Source organism: Culex quinquefasciatus, chromosome 2 (genome assembly GCF_015732765.1).
Source record: "Culex quinquefasciatus strain JHB chromosome 2, VPISU_Cqui_1.0_pri_paternal, whole genome shotgun sequence".
NCBI lineage: Eukaryota > Metazoa > Arthropoda > Insecta > Diptera > Culicidae > Culex > Culex quinquefasciatus.
The window spans coordinates 39,077,527-39,097,195 of NC_051862.1; the positions used below are offsets into that span (position 1 = coordinate 39,077,527).

The 19,669-nt window shown below is 34.8% G+C and overlaps 1 protein-coding gene and 1 pseudogene across 14 annotated transcripts in view; both read left to right on the forward strand.

The window, feature by feature from the left end:
* LOC6045974 (whirlin) overlaps nt 1–19,669 on the forward strand; it is a 193,500-nt gene that overhangs the window by 3,706 nt on the left and 170,125 nt on the right. The gene's annotated exons all lie outside the window — the stretch shown is intronic.
* On the forward strand, nt 17,746–18,054 carry LOC6037863 (annotated as a pseudogene).

The following is a 19,669-nucleotide window of genomic DNA, read 5'->3' on the forward strand; positions in this document are numbered from 1 at the left end:
ATCCCTGCGGAAAGCCAGCCAAAAAAGCTTGGCGCCATCATTTGCCGCTGACATTATCATTTTTGGTTGGTGGGTGCTGCTGCTGCGACCTCGTTTCCACGGGGACATGCGAGAAAAGCGTTTCCCTTCGAGCTGGGGGAGGGTGGTCGGAGACAGGTCGTCGGTCACAAATTAGTCTCGCCGTCGACGTCGTTGTCGTTGGTTTTCGTCATCGTCCGTTTGCGACGCTTTATGGTTTCACGCTTGTATGTGTGTCTGTGTGTACGTGTGACGACACGGTCGGTGTATGAAAGTGATTCATTACCCCGGTTGTGTGTGATGTGGTATTTAAAATTTAATTAAAATTATTCAACATCAAATTTGGCAGCCAACTTGGGCCACCGTTGAGGGCACTCTCCATTTGGTACCATATGGGCTAGAATTTGTGTGTGACGGTTCAAGAGGATGAACCCGCTTGAATGTCGTATGCTACATTAGCTTTAAAATAACTTAATACGAACTTTTATGACATAATTTTTTCCAAAGATTCAAAATAGAGTCAAATATACGGGAATTGTGGCAAATCGGAACAACAACTTAAAAGATTTAAAACCTTCAAAAATCTTTAAATGTCTACTACCAAGGCAAAATTCAATAAAATTTCAAAATTTAACTGAAAGAGTCAAAAAGCAAAAATAATTGGTGAAAATTTAAAGGAAGCCATTGTTTTAGTGAAAACATAGAACAATTTTAAAACTCAAATAAAAAAATATTCAATCCAGAAATCAACTCGATTTTACCTAGGGCTAGTGAGGGACATTTGGGACTACCTTCTGAGTTTGAGAACGGTTTGGGTAAGGCAGTTTAACATATAAAATAGTCACTATTTCTTGAAGTGTATTATTTGGGTGTAAATTTTTGCTCGGGAGACCTCTCAAATCTAATTTCTGGTGATCATTTTATTAAATTCATATTTCCGAGTAAATTTTTGCTTGTTTTTTAAAAATTGATGAATGTTTTTATTGCTTTATGCTGCGATCATAAATTTAAGTTTTCTTGTTCCAGATTTTTATTTTTTGAGGATTAAAAAGTATAGATTGTGTGGCATCCAATCCCCTACCAACAAATGTTTAAATTTACATACATAATTGATGCAAAAACTCCTCCTACCGATGTTTGCTGCAGCACATCGCAGCCGGTTCTGGTGTGTCACTCCCAGTGACGTAGCTCCGACGACCGAGAACATCTGCAGTGATAATGAACCGGTGGCGGCCACAGCCAACGACCAAAACACACACCAACAGCAGCAGCCAACTCAGGCCAAACCAATTTGGGCACAGCAGAATGCGGTTCTACAACACAACCCAACAGCATGTTACCTCCGTGGGCCTGCACGAAGCACGGAGTTCAAATTACCTCGGCCCAGGTCAGACTCGTCTAGATTTACTACACGACGGCAAAGAGTTTCCAACTCTTGGACGCGCAGAACTGCTGCAGAACATGAACAAGACCGACCCCAAAACCGGAGTCTCCGAAGGGGTTTCAGAGGACACGCAAAGCTGGGTCCTTCCCTCTTAGGGGTTTGCGTGTCCAACCAATCAGATTGTCAAAGTCTCCCCCGTTTTGTTTTTGAGCTGATTAAAAAAAAAAACAAAGGAAATTCATTGTATTCATTTCAAATTAGATTACAGTAAATGTCGGTTTTTCTCCTCTCAACCTTAAATTGTACGAGTTCAGTTACCCAGTGACTTCAATTTTTCAACTCCCATCAGCGCTGGTGAAATTGCAGCCGGCCAACCTTTTCAGTGAGTTTTGTGTTTGTTCTGTACAAAAACCGCTGCCTGCTGTCGGTTGACGTTCCCCACCCCATTGGGGAGGGAGGTGGCCCAGGATTGCGTGTTTGCCGGGTGCCCGGCGTGTCTCAACGTTGGTCGTCGGACGGTGGGAAATGAAAAACGTGGAAAAACAAATGTGGAATTGTTGTGTGAACACACCTTTTCTGGCGGTGGAATCGATAGTATCGATTTGTGCGAGGTTGGTAGTGGGTTGTTTTCGGGTAGAATTGGTTAACAGTGTAACTGATAGTTTGGAACATTTTTTTTTAAATTTTAGTCAGTCAATTTAGGAATTCGAATATTTGAATGAAAATTCAGCAAAAAAAAAGGACCTAACCCGAGCAAGGGTCGATAACATGGGAATACCAAATTTTGGAATTACTTGGGCAAATAACAGGGACCAAAATGTGTCCTTGGATACCCAGTAATTGATGGTAAAATACCATGAAATCATACCAAAACCTTGTATGTGAAAGTGCACAACAATACCAAGCCATGTTATTCCAAGGGTAAAATAATACCACAAAATAAAACCATATTAATACCAAGTTGAGATCTTCTGGATTTTTGAACATTGCTTGAATACCAAGTGGTATTGCCATGGTTTAATTTTTAGGTATTCCCGCGCCCTTGGAAAATCATATGTTGGTATTCATGTGGTCTTCCACATACATGATTTTGGTATGATTTCATGGTATTTTACTATCTATTACTGGGCAACCAATGGCACATTTTGGTCGCTGGTATTTGCACAAGTAATACCCAATTTTGTATTTTCATGCAATTTTTAGTGCAGCAGTTGCAGTTAGTGAAATAACAGAAATGATCCATATGAAACAGCCAAATCTTCTCACCTAATGATTTCATGTTGTTCTTAGTGATATTCTTCACCACATCGAATACATTTGTCATTGATTAACGGCTTGTGCTTGAAGTTCTTGAAGCGTCTGAAAAATAACAAGATTGAAAAATAAGTGTAATTCACCAAAATTCAATAATCTGTCGATTGACTCGTTTTTCAAAGAAACTGGTTATCCCGACTTAGAGAAGTTTCAGCGATTTAAAAGAAATCTTAGCGGGTATATCAAAAAAAAAAAAAAAAAAAATCAGCTTTAACATTTTTAGGTTTCAAGTCATTTTAGCGCAAAATTTATTATGTTGTCAAAATTGGTTTAAAACTTTCCCATAGTTTCAGTGGAATTTGAAAAAACACTTTAATACCAAAATACGGTATCCTGACTTAAACAATTATCCACAATTCCGAATCATCAATTTCAGGGGTATATCAAAAATGATTAAGATCAAGTTTAAAATGTTTGGTTTTCAATGAAAGCATTTGCTATTTTGTCATAATTGGTCAAAATTATTCCATAGTTTCAGAGGAATTTGATAAAATACTGTAATACCAAAAGAATATTACAAAAAATTTGATATATAGACATAAGGGCTTTGCTTACAAACATCACGAGTTATCGCGATTTTACGAAAAAAAAGTTTTGAAAACGGGCGTCTAATTTTACATAAAAGTCCCTTTGACACCAAATTTCTATCTCATCACCGTTTCAGGCTGCAAATTATTGAAAAACACCTCTTTTTTCGCATGTTCAAAAATGGAAGGGGTCGTACCGCCCCTCCGTCACGAGATATCAAAAAACGGACCTCGGATTCGTGATCAGGGACAAAAGTTAACCCTTAGGACAAAGTTTCACGCAAATCGAAGAGGGGTTGGGGCAACTGCTGTGTGAGTTGGCGGAGAATTGCCCAGGGACAAAACAACGTGAAATTGTCTGAAAATTACTATCGGATGGATCATAAACATTCAAAACATGGAAGCTTTTTGATTAATTACGAGGGATTCACTCAGCATTTCACAGATGATTTTTTTAGATTTTGTGAAAAATACATTTAAAATTGTCCTACACATTCCGAATCACATACTGGTAAAATCATTCCGTTTCAATTTGTCTGTAAATAAGTTCTTCAAAAATTCCAGCAAAATTCACCCTCAACAACAAACGCTCCCAAAATAGCCCATTCAAGCGTACACTTCCGGAAACTTCCTGTTCGTTCATCGTTCCCCCGAGATCAAATCAGACCCTTCCACTGATGGGGGCGAGCAGTCCAGCCCCGAAAATGAATAGCTCCGAAGGCCAAACAAAAGGCTACGGCGTATAATCTCGAGAACAATAAATATGAATATCTCCCAAATCCTCCTCAAAATCCTCCCACTTCCCCTTCAAATTTCTACCTTCCCCGACCAAAAACTGACCGTTTTCAACTCGAGCATTCCACCCTCACCCACATGAGTGCAGGCACATGTCTGTATGTGTGCAAATACACGTATGTGTGTGCGTATTGTGCAACCAGTTAATCGTTGGTTATGTTCCCGGGAGGGATTAAAATGGATCTGCCGACGGTCTAGTCCCCCATCGTCAGAAGAGGATACGTTCCGGGACGCAAACAAGTGTCCTCTTTCAGCTGGCCTCTTTGGGAATGGGCTTTTGCGATGGTAATGACCGCCCCCCAATGACCGCCATTTTGTCTCCTTCCGCGTGATAAAGCAGGATGGTTTGTTTGCCCTCTTTATGGAAAACATATTTTGGGAACTAATAGTCGATGGAAGGTTTAGTTTGTAGATTGCTGGTTTTGCATGGTTCTGGCCAAGTTGTATTTTTATTTATTCCATCTCTCTGCAACTTAAAATATTTAATGTAAATATTTCTATCATTTTTTGATTTGAATGTTAGCTTTAATTTTTGCCTTCCATTGGATTTGCCTATGAAAAAATGATCTACGCAAAATAAGTAAGTAATTTTTTTTTCAAAACATCTGTAACGCATTTTTCATTGTACTTTGAATGAATCAAATGGAAATGAGTCGATAAAAACTGAGGAACGGAGGAATAATTTTAAACAAAACCTAGTTTTCCAAATGTTGGCATGTGAATATTCAAAAATCTGTATTTTGCGGATTTTCTAATCGATTTAGAGGCTTCGACAATGTTGTAGGTTATCATTAGGACTTTTTAGAGAAAATAGGTACATGGATAAATAAAGAATTCCTTGCCTTTTTATTAGTTTTATTACTAAAAGTTAAAGTCCCAAAATTCGTGATTTAAGGGACTAAAAGGCATCATTGGCACTAGAGTTTTGGATGGTAAATTTTTCAAAAAAATGTGATTTTTAGAAAAAAAAAAAATCTAAAACTATTGTCTTTCATAATTCCAAAAATCAGTTTCAGATGGAAATCAAATTTGCAATTGAAATTGATGTTTTCAAAAATCCCAGTAAGTTTCTTACAAATTGTCTCTAAATGCTTAAATTTGAGTTTTCCCAGTGTCAATTGAATAGCCATTTGTTTGCATCGAGATATCTCGGGAACTATTGATACGATTTTCAATTATAAACAGTGAAACTATTATTGTGATTTCTGCTTTGTTCCATAAAAATCATTCATGCTTTCTTTTAGAATCAAGGGTAAAATACTTCTTTTGGACTTTTTGAAATTTTGGGCTGATTTGTTTTTTTTAATCTCAACTAAAAAAACATTTTTTTTTAATTTTCAGCACTGAAGATCGAACTAATAGTTTGCGAAAGATAGCAAGTTGAAAAATGAGAGAAAATTACACAGAAAAAAAATCATGGTAATATTACATCTGGGAAGGGGTACATCTTTTATGTCAGAAAAAAGGTGTAATTTTACCTCTGGAAATGTGTAATTTTACCACTTTTCTGGTGTAATGTCACTTTTTCAGTCTAAATTGAGGTAAAATTACATCATAAAAGAGGTAATATTGAACCTTCCAAAATTACAGCTTCCAAATTTACACAATTTTTTACTGTGTAGATGACACTGAGAAAAACGCATTTAATTGAAAATTTAAAATTTAAGAAGCTGTACCTCAACAACCAACAAAATGAAAAAGGAAGAATTGTAAGTAATTATTTTTTCATAAAGAATTTTTAAGTTGTAAAATCTGAAGATTTTTGGAAAAATTCCACACTTAAATGTCTATAACTTAAAATAGGTGTACTTAATCAAAAAATGCAGGTGCAGATTAATCAATAATTTTTGTAAAAATGATTTTTGAAGTTTTGTTTGATTTGATTTTTGTTTTTTTCTCCGAAGAACACATTTGTTCAAAAAATCTTTTCTTCGATATCAGATTTAGCACAATCAAAAATTTTCGCGCTAGTGTGTCCATCGTGGGATTTCCCGGGACATAATTCCAGGATTTTTTTTTCCGAAACCGGGAATTCCCGAATCCCGAGAATGTTTGTATCTTGTTCCGGGAATTTCCTAAATTAAAAAAAAAATTGTATTCTGCATATATCAGCATTAATCAAGCCTTTTAGAGAAAATTTTTAATTTTTTAGTTTACAGAACAAATTAAAACAGCTGCATAAGTATTTTTTTTTGCATAATGTTTTGATATTTTTGATTAATTTCGGTTAAAACAGGACCAGAAAAAAAATATCAGATTTCCAAATTTCGAAATATAAAAAAAAGTTTGCTCTAACTTCTCCTGTGCCTATTCAGACTGTAGTTCCGATTTTCCCAAGTTGGCGGTTGTAACTTAAAGATAATTTGTAAAATTTGTGTTATATTAACATGAAATTCTAAACATATCTAAAATTTTACAATGACTGGTATTATTTTATTTGTTGTGATTTTCAGTATTTTTTAGACATTTTCAAAGCTTTTTAGAAGCTTATACAAAAATATATACAAAAAAAAACAATGTGCATAAATTAAATAAAAGTGTTAATTTATTTTCAAGAAACTTGTTTAACTTGAATCACATTGGATTAAAAATTGTGGTTAATTTCAAATCCAAAATGTACACAAAAAAACTATTTTCAGCTTATTTTAAGCCACATATCTGAAAACTGCTGTCCTTGTTAAGATTAAGTTTAGATTATCACCAATTAACAGTATTGAACTAGTTCTATGATTTTAAGCTTGAAAAACGTAACAAATATAATAAAAACATAGATTTCATGAGCGTTTTCCAAATTTCTCAAGATCCAGGAAATTCCCGGAGTTCAAAAAAAAAAATTCCCGTTTCTTTAAAAATCAAAATTCGAGCAAAATGGACGCCCTATTTCACGCATAAGATGCCTTTTTTAGTATTTAGTATATATTTTTATATAATAAAAAGTCATATATGGAACTGGGTTGTTTTTTTTCATGTGCTTATTTAAATTTTATAGTTTGAAGGCACCTAATCGTTCAGAAAATCTTTTCTTTAGAGGCTCAAAAGAAGGAGAAGGTTAAAGCTACCAGATGCTTGTATGGGAAAACTAATGATGCAAAATGGTTACTTTTGACATAGAATTCATAGAAAGAGTTTCATAAAAAATACAAATTAAAGTCGATTTGACTAAATTGCCTTGACAAAAATTTGGTATTGTTTACTAACCGGCATTTTGCTCGGAAAACAAATATGAATCTGCAAATTAGAAATCAAATACTTTATTCATATATTGTTTTGAGGTTCCTGAATTACCTTAATTTTCTCACAACTTGGCACCCTTAAACCTCAAACCCAATAACGCAAATAAACATCAAGACCAGAACCGTCAATCCTTTCGCATCCATTCAAAAGCCACCGATTATGAAAACATAATGAAAATGAGCACAACAACAACAGCAGCAGCAATAAAAACCACAACTCTAAAACCTGGCACCAGCACCAGCACGGGAGCCACAAAATGCCATAACAATTCACAAAATCCAATTTGATCCCGAGAACCTGTTAATGACAGAGCCGAGCTGGTAATCCTCACCACAAAGCCATTAGTCACACCAGCCAAGCAAACCAACTCACATTCACCAATATTTCTAGTTCCTTGCCTTCCTGATATGATGATGATCCCATCGTCTACAGACCTAGGATCCTCCTAGCAGTTCAATACAAAAAGGTGGAGGCCAGGCAGGCACCAGCTGTTATTGAATTTCCCTTCCAATTTCCACACATCATAAATTTAAATTAGTACAAACCATGGAGGCCATGGCAGTGTGCCTCACCCCCAAAACGGTCCCTGAACCTGGCCCCCTTGCGAGCACCAATCAATCGTGTGCCACTTGAAAACCTTTCCACGGGGATTCTTTCGTTTTTTCGCTGGTGGTCGAACCTTAATAAAGTTTTGAAAATTTGTTAATAAAATTTTATGATTTATACAAAATAACGAAAAAAAAAATCAAAAAAAAAAACTAGGGTGAATTAAAGACTAAACCAAATTTTTATAACAGTGCACTTTGTCCCACTTAACTCCATCATGCGAGTGAATGTGCTTTAGTGTGTACTTTGGTTGAACGCCGTAGAACACCAGGCAAAAAAAAAACGTCTTTGGCAGAGTGCGGACTCTCAGGGATAAAACGATTGGGATTGGAAAGAACTGCATCGGACAGCACCATGGTCTTGCCTTAGAGGGAGGGCATTATATTGGGAAGTTGGGGTCCTGATATTTCTTTTTTCATTCAGGTATATTGAAAACGCGGTAAAAAAAAACGGAGTGCAGTTGAGGTTTAATGATTGGATTTCGTGCAGATTAGGGTGATCCTATTCAACAGCTTGAAAAGAATTAAAAGTAATTTAGCTTTACGTTACTTTTTGGTTAAAGTAAAAATAAACTGAAAGAAAATTAGTTTTGGAAGGTTGAAAATTTCGTTGGTTCTTTCTTTTTTGAGTAATTTTGAGTAATTGAGTAAAAATGTGAAATTCAACTGACATTGATGAAAATTTCATCAGTTTCTGATGTAAAACTAAATATTGTTTTTGACACAACATTTGTCACCATTCCCAAAAACAAAAATTCAAGGAAATTTTGCAGCCACGATCAATTCAATAAACTCAAAACGATTATAAAATTGTATTTCTCATATATCTGTATCCTTCTTAGGTTCTTACCTAACCTCGCACTCCCCAAAGAAATTGTTTTTTTTTTCTACCAATGTTTACATTTTCACATATCTTCAGATTATTGGATTTCGCACTCCCACTAATATTAAAATATTTATTTGTCCGAGATTTTGTTACTGTCACAGTGTCAAACTAACCCCTTATGCTTTAATTCATAATAAGCAAATTAGAAAAGAAAAAGAACAAATTAAAAAAAAAAACAAAATATGACGGTAATAAGACAAAACTTCTTCAATCTTTTTAGTAAGATGCATACAAATTTTTAATGAAATACGTACGAGATAAAACAATACATTTTTACTATCGATCTAAACAAAAACAACGTTTACAATGAAAATTTAGAATGCTGACCTGAATTTTTTTTAAATGTTAATGCAAAAAATCACAAATTTTTTTTCTGTCGAAAATTATTTATAATTGAAAGAAAAGTCTGATTAGAATACACCCAAAACTGGCAGCGCTAGTCCGAGAGAATGATGGTCTCGAGTCGAGTGAATAGTGGTACCATTCACGGACGAAGAGAACACAGCTCGAGATGGGCGATAGAACTATTCTCTCGAGGTTCATTTGCAAAAAAAGTTCATCCGTCAAACAAAAAACCAAAAGTGTCGTCAACGGGAATCAAACCAGAGACCTTTGACAAACCAATCCAATGACTTAGCTGCCTCGGCCACCACAGCTTGATGACCAAGGAGAAGTCAGAAGTCGATGTATGACACTTGTTGGAGATTTATTGATTCAACTAACGAATGAACTCATTTGTTATGATGGTGTGAGTTGGTACCATTATTCTATCGATTTTGGCACTGAGCTCTCAATAAATTTTGAGAGAACGATTATCTCGATTCTGAATTTTGGGTGTACTATAATGTCTTAAATGTTATTTTGAATGGTCTTATTTCAGCAACCTTTCGTGTAGCACAGTTTTTAAAAGAATTTTAATGAAACTTTCAAAGCGCTACGAACATATTTTGAAGCAAACTTTCTTTTCCTTCTTGATATTTTTTTTCAAACATTGTAATTTTTTTTTATTTTAACTTTAAAGCAATGCATTTCATTAAAATAGTTATCTCTTTTATGATTGCTTGGCATGGTTTTGCATTCAAAATTTTCACTAAGAAATTATTCACATTTTTCCGGAACATTCATATCATAAATTTGCTTGATATTTATAACTTTCAAATCAAAAAAGGTAGGAACATTTTATAAATCAATCAATAAAATAAACAGTATTGTTTCGTTACACATATTTAACAACACAAAATATGATAAAGTGTCTGAAATTTAAAAAAAATTGCACTCGAATTTTATTTAGACCATTGCAAATTTTATTTCAAGTTTATTTCTTCTCCTTCGAACTTTCTTAAAAAAATTAAGGGGGAGCAGGGATAGAATAATCGCAAAAAAATCAATTTCGCTTGCGAACTTTCTTCACCCGCGAAAGAGAGAGGAGGCAAATCACGCAAAAGAAAATCGCTCCCGAAATTCTCCAAAAAAATCAGTCTGCTGATGATTTTTTGTGAATTCCCTTGTCAGCACCACTCAATAATATTTATATCACTTTGTTTACACATATTGCCCATCTACAAAATGTGACAGGTCATTTTTCGACGTGTGACGTTACACTTGCAAGTGTAGTAGTGAAAATGATATTCCACCGAATAATCAAGATGATGATTTTTTTAGATTCTTTTTACCGATCTTTCGTGCGCGAGAGAGGAGAGCCATGCTCCTTTCGGATTTTTTCTCTTGATAAACGTCCAGAGATTTTCTTTTGATGATGATTATTCCATCGCTGAGGGGGAGAAAAAAAAATCTTTCAAAATAAATTTTTATTTCCCAACAAATTCCGTTCAGCTTTTTTTTGGATTTCATACAATTAAAAGACTTTCATACTTCTTTTGTTTTTGTTTATATAGATAAACATTAACTTATTGTTAGCATTATATTATTTAAGTTTTAAGGATTTTTGTTTTTTTTATCATTTCCCCTTACTGATGTCACTATCACCTTCTATTATGTTTTTTTTCTAATTTAATTAAATATGTGAATCATTTGCTTTTCTTTTTTTCTATTTTTATAATTAGAATGCTAAATGTTAATCTTCTACTTTTATAGGTGTACAGTCCAGACTCGATTATCTGAAGGCCCCGGAAAAATTTCACTTCGGATAATCAAAACTTCGGATAGTCGAATTACAAGAAAAAAAATCTCGGTGTTTAATTTTTTATTGTTGAGCTTAAGTATGACCACTAAACTTTGCAAAAGTGCATTTTATTATTTAATCAACTACTCTTATTTGACTAAAATGGGCTCGCAGAACTCTAATTAGATGTTCAAAACAAGAAAAAAAATAAAACGAAAAAAAAATTTTTTTTTTTCATGATTCGATTATCCGAAGTCCCATACAAACCTTCGGATAATCGAACTTCGGATAATCGAACTTCGGATAATCGAATCTTCGGATAATCGAGGCTTCAGATAATCGAGTCTGGACTGTACCACGAATTTGTGATATTTTTTTTACGATTTTTGAATAAACTTTTTTTAAACAATAAGATTGGAATATTGAATATTTTTCCCTTTTGAAATGTTTGTCTTGAATCTTCCAAATATTTTTTCTATGAAAAGATCATTTTTTTATTCATTAAGTTTCGTTTTTATAAACGTTGAAAATTAGACCATAAGTTGCTGAGATATTAGTATTAGAGCAACTCTCTACGAAATCGGCCGATTTCGACCATTTTTATTTTTTGTATTTTTTTATTTGGCTCAAACTTTGTGGGGGCCTTCCCTATGACCAAATAAGCTCCATACAATTTTGGCAGCTGTCCATGCAAAAATGGTATGTAAATATTCAAACAGCTGTAACTTTTGAGTGAATTTTCTGATCAATTTGGTGTCTTCGGCAAAGTTGTAGGTATTGTTGAGGACTTTTAAGAAAAAAATAGGCACACGGAAAAAAAATTGCTGATTTTTAATCAACTTTTTTTTCACTTAAACTCAATTTCCCAAAATACGTACTTTTTGATTTTCGAGATTTTTTGATATGTTTTAGGAGACAAAAATCCGCAACTTTTGAGCCATAGAAAAACATGGTCAAAAAATCTGCCGCCGAGTTATGAATTTTTGAAAAAATAGTGATTTTTGGAAAAAAAATCGAAGTTTCATGCAAAAATAAGTTTGACATTTTTTTTAAATGTAAAATTGAATTTGCAATCGAAAAGTATTTTACAGATTTCTTAATAAAGAATAATATTTTTGTTGGAATTGCTCGAAAACTGCCCAAATGTTTGAAAATCTCCACTTCAAACATTGTAGCATGTCAATACGATTCCCTGAAACAAGAAACATTGTTGGATCACTTGTTTTTACCACATCGTTGTATTTGAGTATCATTTTAGTTTCATTTGACCCAATATCACCCCCCTAAGGGATGAGATTGAGTCAATTTTAAAACTATTGGCATTTAAGGTAGTGTTCATCAAAATCCACCATATTTTGGGAAAATGTTAGTTAACTATCTAAGAACAAATCTACGTTGAAAGATTTTCGATGTTGTTTAAATTGTTTTTGTTATTAAGAAATTATGAGAGGTGTATCGTTTTTTGACCCATAGTCACCCCCACTGACGGTACCTAAAAACTTTGCCGAAGACACCAAATCGCTCAGAAAATTTCTTAAAAAGAAACAGATTTTCAAAAATTTAGATTCACGTGCCATTTATGTATGGACAGTTGCAAAAAATTGAGACTTGTATGGGCTATGACACAAAATGTAGGCTCCTCAAAAAGTTTGAGCCAAATCGTAAAATACAATTAAAATTCATTTCCAAAATTCAGGTAGATTGCTCAAGCCTAATACAAACTACACTTTTCCATAATTTCGCTGCCGGCCAGCAAGTCTGAAACAATTTATATTATCCAGATCGGAAATGATGTAAACTCTTTGAATATTTCTTATTCTTGAATTCATTGTTTTTATGCAAATTTTGAAAATAAACATAAATGCAATAATTAAAAGAGAATTTTGTGATAATTTTAGCTCCAACATTCCCACATTAAATTTGTAGAACCACCCTAAATCTCCACTCTTCTGGATTTTCCTCCGCGGCCAAGTTAGCGCGCCCAAGAGTGCTCGGTTCGGAACGCGGAGCGAAAATTGAATCGTACACGGACCGGATCATTTGTTTTCCGGTGTTGGCTGCTCTTCCAGGGTGGCACACATACACACACCGACACACACTAACCCATTCAGGAATACAATTTCTGAGAAACAATCAAAGGCAAGCAAGCGAGCAGCAGCAGCAGCATTCCAGAGGCGGTGATGTATGCAATCAAGGGATGGCCCGGGGGATGGCGGGAGGAAGCAACAATTTGCATTTTGGACATTTTGCGGGAAGGAAACGTCAGTTTTGCGTGGGCGAAAGGATTAGAAGAAAATGAACTTCCCGGTGGCATGCGATGAGGGTGGGTTGGTTGGTCGATTGGGAGGTAGTGGTCAAGGGAATGTCCGTTTTGTGGTCAAAAGGACCTTTATTGCTGTGGGTGGCTGATGGAAGACAAACATTGAACGTCGTGTTCGATTTGAGTTTGGGGGGTGGTGGCATGTGAAACGAGCAGTGGAACAAGTGGACCAGTAAGCAGGTGGTCTGACGAGGTAGATTACCGCGCAATCGGTGAGTTCGAGCATTAGACATTTGGTCGTTTGATGTATTGGATACGGACATGGTTTCGGCATGAATTGTTTATTTTTGGATGTAGAATTGTTTTGTTGTGGGAATTGCTCTAATTTGTTATATTTCAATGAGTTTTTGAAAGCTGTATTGCTCAGTTAAATATAAATTCCAAAAATCTTAACAAATGTAATTTTACTCTTAGATTCTTATTTTATAAGGATTTCCCCAAGTGTTCACTCATCATCAAAAACAAACTTCCAGCTGATTGCACGTGATGGCACGCCACCTCCCCCTCTCTTTTCACCAGGTGACGGTCAAGTGTGGAAAGGTCTTGCGCCCTTTTTTCCTTTTGTGTTCTTTTATGTCAAACCAAGAGGAAAGTGGAGCTGGATAAAAGACAAACAACCCCTTGAAACAACCTGGTGGAGAGGGAGGAAGGGTGTTGAATGAAAACAAAAACGAACCACCCTTCGAAGCATAATTACGTGTCGTGGCATATGTGCTCACATTATGGCACCACCTTACTTGTGACTCCACTCTTATGGGGTGTCACCCCACTTCTCCCTAAACAGTTTGTGTGAGTATTTGTGTAAGTGCACCTGTGCACGTGGACGGATGAGTGCTTCGAAATTGATGGCTCGCTGTAATGGAAAAATAAAAACAATGAGCGTGGAAAAGCAAAAAGATGGGAGAGAATAAAAAAATAAAAAATCCAGTATAAAATGCAATATTTATGGAAAAATCAATATCAATTTGAGGTGGAGGCGGAGTGGCTGGGCGTCGGTATTGGCCTGTGTACATTACGCAATTTCGACACGATCGCCGAACCGCGCGCGCGGTCACGGTGATGCAATTGGAAATGATTGCTGGTTTTTGTGGGTGGGGAAGGGATTTCTTTTTTTTTCGACACGTTTTGGTTTTTTGGGACGTAACGGCTCGTGGAGCACGTAATTTAATTTATTGATTTGGGGTTGGAGAGGGAGAATCGTTTTGCTTGAAACATGTTTAGAAATAACCTTTTTGTTTTATTTCATTAACATAAATGTTTAACTTCGTTGTTACTTTAGTTATAGGCCGCAAATAAGTGAATTTTTTTTCTGAAAATATCAAATAATATGATAACTGTACTATCGATTCGCAGTTAGCAAAATAATATTTTGATTCTAGACTAAGCTACGACTACTCGAGTTATTCAAGTTTTCAATAAACAATTGAAATTCCAATCATTTGTCTTCCAAAAGCAAAGTAATCCACTTTAACGACCCCCGGGTCTTTTGTGGTCTCTGTTGCAAGTTTCTGCTCATTTCTAGGCGTCCGAAGGTTATGTGTGGAGAGTCACTCATAACCTCTTTTACGCAAATGGACCGACGTTTTACTTCCCCATCCGATAGAAGGCGTGGTCAGGCAAATCTCGTCACGAAAAATGCCACCGGGTCCGTCTGGGATTGAACCCAGGCCATACTGGGGTTTAGAGGCTACCACGCTAACCACTAAACCACCGGACCCGGCATTTGTCTTCCTGTCTCCCCTCAATTATTTCCCAAAAATAAAATCAGGAGACAAATAAAATAACTATTGCAGTTTTTGCTTCAATATTCTAAAAATAATGTTTGAAGCATGGTTGTCAATCGATAATATTATCGAAAGACGATAACAATAATGGTTATCGTTATTTCGATAATTCTATCGGCGATAATTTTATCGCCGATGATGAACAATAACTCATTTTTTAAAGATTCAAAGTATAAAAAAGTACTCAAAATTGTTCACATGAACCGTATTTTTTCGAAAACACTGCAATTTTCATGATTTGCAATATGGTAATCGAACGAAACGAAATTTTGTATGTTTTTCACTTTGTTAAAGTAGTATAAAAATACTAAAATTTTTACAAAATATCGTATTTTTTCGAAAATACTCAAATTTTCATAATTTGCAATATGGGTATCAAACGAAGCGAAATTTTTATGTTTTTTCCACTTTATTAAAGTTTTTTTGTAAGATACTAAAATTTTCACAAAATAACGTATTTTTTCGAAAGCACTACAATTTTCATAATTTGTAATATGGCAATCAAACGAAGCGAAATTTTGTATGTTTTTTTCATTTTGTTAAAGTATTTTTGAAAAATACTAAAATTTTCACAAAGTATCGTATTTTTCTAAAATACTCCAATTTTCATAATTTGCAATATGGGTATCAAACGAAGCGAAATTTTTATGTTTTTTCCACTTTATTAAAGTTTTTTTTTGTAAAATACTAAAATTTTCACAAAATACCATATTTTTTCGAAAGCACTACAATTTTCATAATTTGCAATATGTTAATCAAAAATACTCAAATTTTCAGCCGGGACCGTGGTGTAGGGGTAAGCGTGATTGCCTCTCACCCAGTCGGCCTGGGTTCGATCCCAGACGGTCCCGGTGGCATTTTTCGAGACGAGATTTGTCTGATCACGCCTTCCGTCGGACGGGAAGTAAATTTTGGCCCCGGACTAACCTAAAAAAAAAATTAGGTCGTTAGCTCAGTCCAGGTGCAGGAGTCGTCTCCCTGGGTCCTGCCTCGGTGGAGTCGCTGGTAGGCAGTTGGACTCACAATCCAAAGGTCGTCAGTTCGAATCCCGGGGTGGTTGGAAGCTAAGGTGGAAATAGAGGTTTGCAATTGCCTCAACAATCAAGCCTTCGAACACCTAGTTTCGAGTAGGAATCTCGCAATCGAGAACGCCAAGGCAATGCTGTAGAGCAGCGATTCTCAACCTTCTTCTACGCTGGTACCCCCTACCATGTAAATCAAGTAGGCCCGGTACCCCCGTTGAGAATAGCTGCTGTAGAGCGAATAATTTGATTTTTGATATTTCAAATTTTCAAAATTTGCAATATGAGTATTAAATCAAAGGTTGCATGCTTCATACATACTTCCAAATTGTGTATGCTTCATACACAATTTTGAGTCGTTTGATAACCATATTGCAAATTTAAAAAAATCAGTATTTAAAAAAAATACAGTATTTTGTGAAAATTTAAGTATTAAACCAATAAAACCTTTAATTAAGTGAAAAGGCATACAAAATTTCGCTTTGTTTGATACCCATATTGCTTATTATGAAAATTAGAGTACTTTCAAGGTAGATATTTATGCTTTGAAACTTACTAGATTTAAAAAAAAAAATCTAAGTGAAAGCATTGAAAATTTAATATGATATGGTTGAATTAAGTTGATTTAAGAAAGATTAAAAAAAATGTTATCGTCCATAATCGACGATTAGATTATCGCCAATAGAATTATCGAATTAACGATAGAACTATCTTTATTGCTATTGAAAATCATTCCAAAAAGTTTTCAAAAAGACAAATCATCAAAAAGTCCTACAACCCGATTACCTTGAGCTTGAAACAACCTTTCAGTATTAAAACTACAGTGAAAATCACAATCAGCTATAAGTGCCAACCCGGCTACCACAAATTTAGTGCAACTCATTATCGCATTTGACAGGGCATATTCAAGTTTCATTTGTGTTACGTTTCCAACGTGTTGATTTGAGCTAGACCTGTTCTCAGCTCATATCACAAATATTGCATGCCATTATCTGACATGTGTTACAATTGTCGTGCTGTTTTTAAAATGGACTTATTCTTGTCATGAACTATAGTTGAGGGAAATGTACACTGAGCATTAATTTAGTTTTTAGTTTTTTTTTTTGTTTCAACTGAATTTATGAAATTTTCGACTTAAATTATTTTTTTGTTAATTTCTGGGTTGATTACACTTAAAAGCATTAGTTTATCAAATTTATATTTTTCTCAGTGAAAACAAATCACACACATATGGCAGCATTTCTTCGGAATTGGGTGGAGTGGGAAGTTGATTCTGGTGACATGTTCATTTTATATTTATATGAGCTTTTGGCTTTTGTTTTCTTTTTTTTCGAGGGTCTGTTGACAGTTTGGCACCACGAGTTTCCTTGAACTGGGTTTGTGGGCTAATGTCCCCTTCCGAATGCGCTTTTCCTACGCTGCTCGTTGCGTCCTAGCCAATTTGTTCGACATGCAAGAAATGGATGTCACACTAGTACGAGAAAGGGTTGGCATGTGTCTCATTTTTTGGATAGCAGGTGGAAATTAGCTTTTGCAATCGATCGTTGTATGAATATTCTACAGAAATAAATACTAATTGAGGCAACTTTGTAGAAATCGACGTATCGAACCGAATTGCGAAATAAATTCGCAGACTTTGCACAGTTGGTCAACAAATTATTCATTTATTCTAAACTCAACTATTTAAGCCCGTCACCATCGATGCACTTCCCAACTGTAGTCACAACCCTAGCCATGAGGTTCCTCACTTTGTCGGTAGTAGTTATTATGGCGCTGGCTGCCATCGGCGGGGCATCTGCGGACTCCTCAACCAACCCGTACTGGCCGTTTTCGTTGCAGTGGTTCTGCTCGCAGCTTCCATCTCCGCAAGGGTCGGCCCAGCTGGCAGATTGGATCAAATCGCTCGTCCAAGGATGGCTGCCCCCGAACGTGTGCCAAACCAGCAATCCGGAACTTTATCATCCGGCGAACTCGAGTTCGGCAAGCTCGGGATGATTTAATATTTGAAAATGAGTGAATAAAGTTGTATAACATTGAACAATCTTTAATTATTGTGCTAGAATTGTATGCTGTTTAATGTTGCCATAAATCAAATGTAAAAAAATAGATTAATACTTTGTGGATATCACTAGGTTTTTTGGCAACATTTTCTAAAGTTGTTGACTAGTAATTGTTATTTCGGCAAAAAAGTGAAAAAAAATACAAAATATAAAAAAAACATACGCTTTTATAACAAATTAGAAATAATGAATTTGAATAGATAAAACTCTATTTGAAAATTATTTCAAATTAAACGCTTTGTAACCTTACTTTGCTTGTAGACTTGTTAATTAAAAGCCACGAAAAAAAAATATTTTTATCCATTGTTTTAAGTAGCATTTTCTCATCGTTCGTTGCATTTTTAGCAGAAATATGGATTCCTGCCTGTCTCATGAAATAATTTGACTTGTAGCATAATATTTCACCGAGCAGATAAATTTAGCAATGACCTAGAAATTCGATAACTCAAGAATTATAAACAATCATTTTTCAATTCTACAAAAACACTAAAATATAATTCTATAGATAAAAAAAATCTTCAAAACAGTGATGGATGGTTGTTTTTAAATTTTGTTTTACAAAAATGTGGCGGTTTAAAAATAAGATGCTTTAAAAAAAAAATACGAAAAATGCCCTCTCTGTCAGTAAAAGAGGGGTGCTTTTTTTGTAAAAAAAAAATTATTAAGAATAATCATTTTCTAGTTTTTATTAGCATCAAATTTGGTTGATACCAGCAATTTCATTAAACAAAAGAAAAACATACTCTGAGTTTCCGGCTGATATTATTTTTTTTAATTAGGCCTGTTTAAATCTAGTTCAAATTTTTGTCCTAAAAATTTTCTCTTAACGGTGCACATCAACCAGAGCTTTTGCACCCAGATTTTTGTTACAGACATTTTAGAATCTTCAAAACTACGGGTACTTTCGAAATATTTTTTTATTCATCCCCTAAAGTACTGTCCACCAAGTGATTTACAGCAAAGTTTCATTAATTTTACAATTCCGTAGTTGCAGGATTGGGTCCGTAAGTTTGACAATTTTGGTATAAGAAGACAACAACTTCCTTCGTTGCTGTGCACCCTTAAGGGTACACAGCAACGAAGGAAGTTGTTGTCTTCTTATTCCAAAATTGTCAAACTTACGGACCCAATCCTGCAACAATGGGATTGTAGAATTAGTCAAACTTTGTTTCAAATTACTTTGTGGATAGTACTTTAGGGGATGAATGAAAAAATATGTTGATAGTACCCGTAGTTTAGAAGATATCAAAATGTCTGTAACAAAAATCTGGGTGCCGAAGCTCTGGTTGATGTGCACCGTTAAATGAGTGGTCAACCAATTCTTAAATTGAAATTTTCATTTGAAAAACTCGAAAAATCGATTGTAAATAATTCAGAATACGTTATTTAATGCTTATTTGTGTATTTTAAAACAAATTTGTTCATAAATAAACATAAAGACTTTGTTATCTTTATTTAAATAAATTTTGAATTTTGGAATCAAAGATCGAAACAAATCGAAAAGTTAATGAAAATGAAAATAAATTGATAAACTCATTGTTTATTGTTTGCATATTTTCGAAAGTAGAACAACTACAATCATTTCTAATGTATTTTGT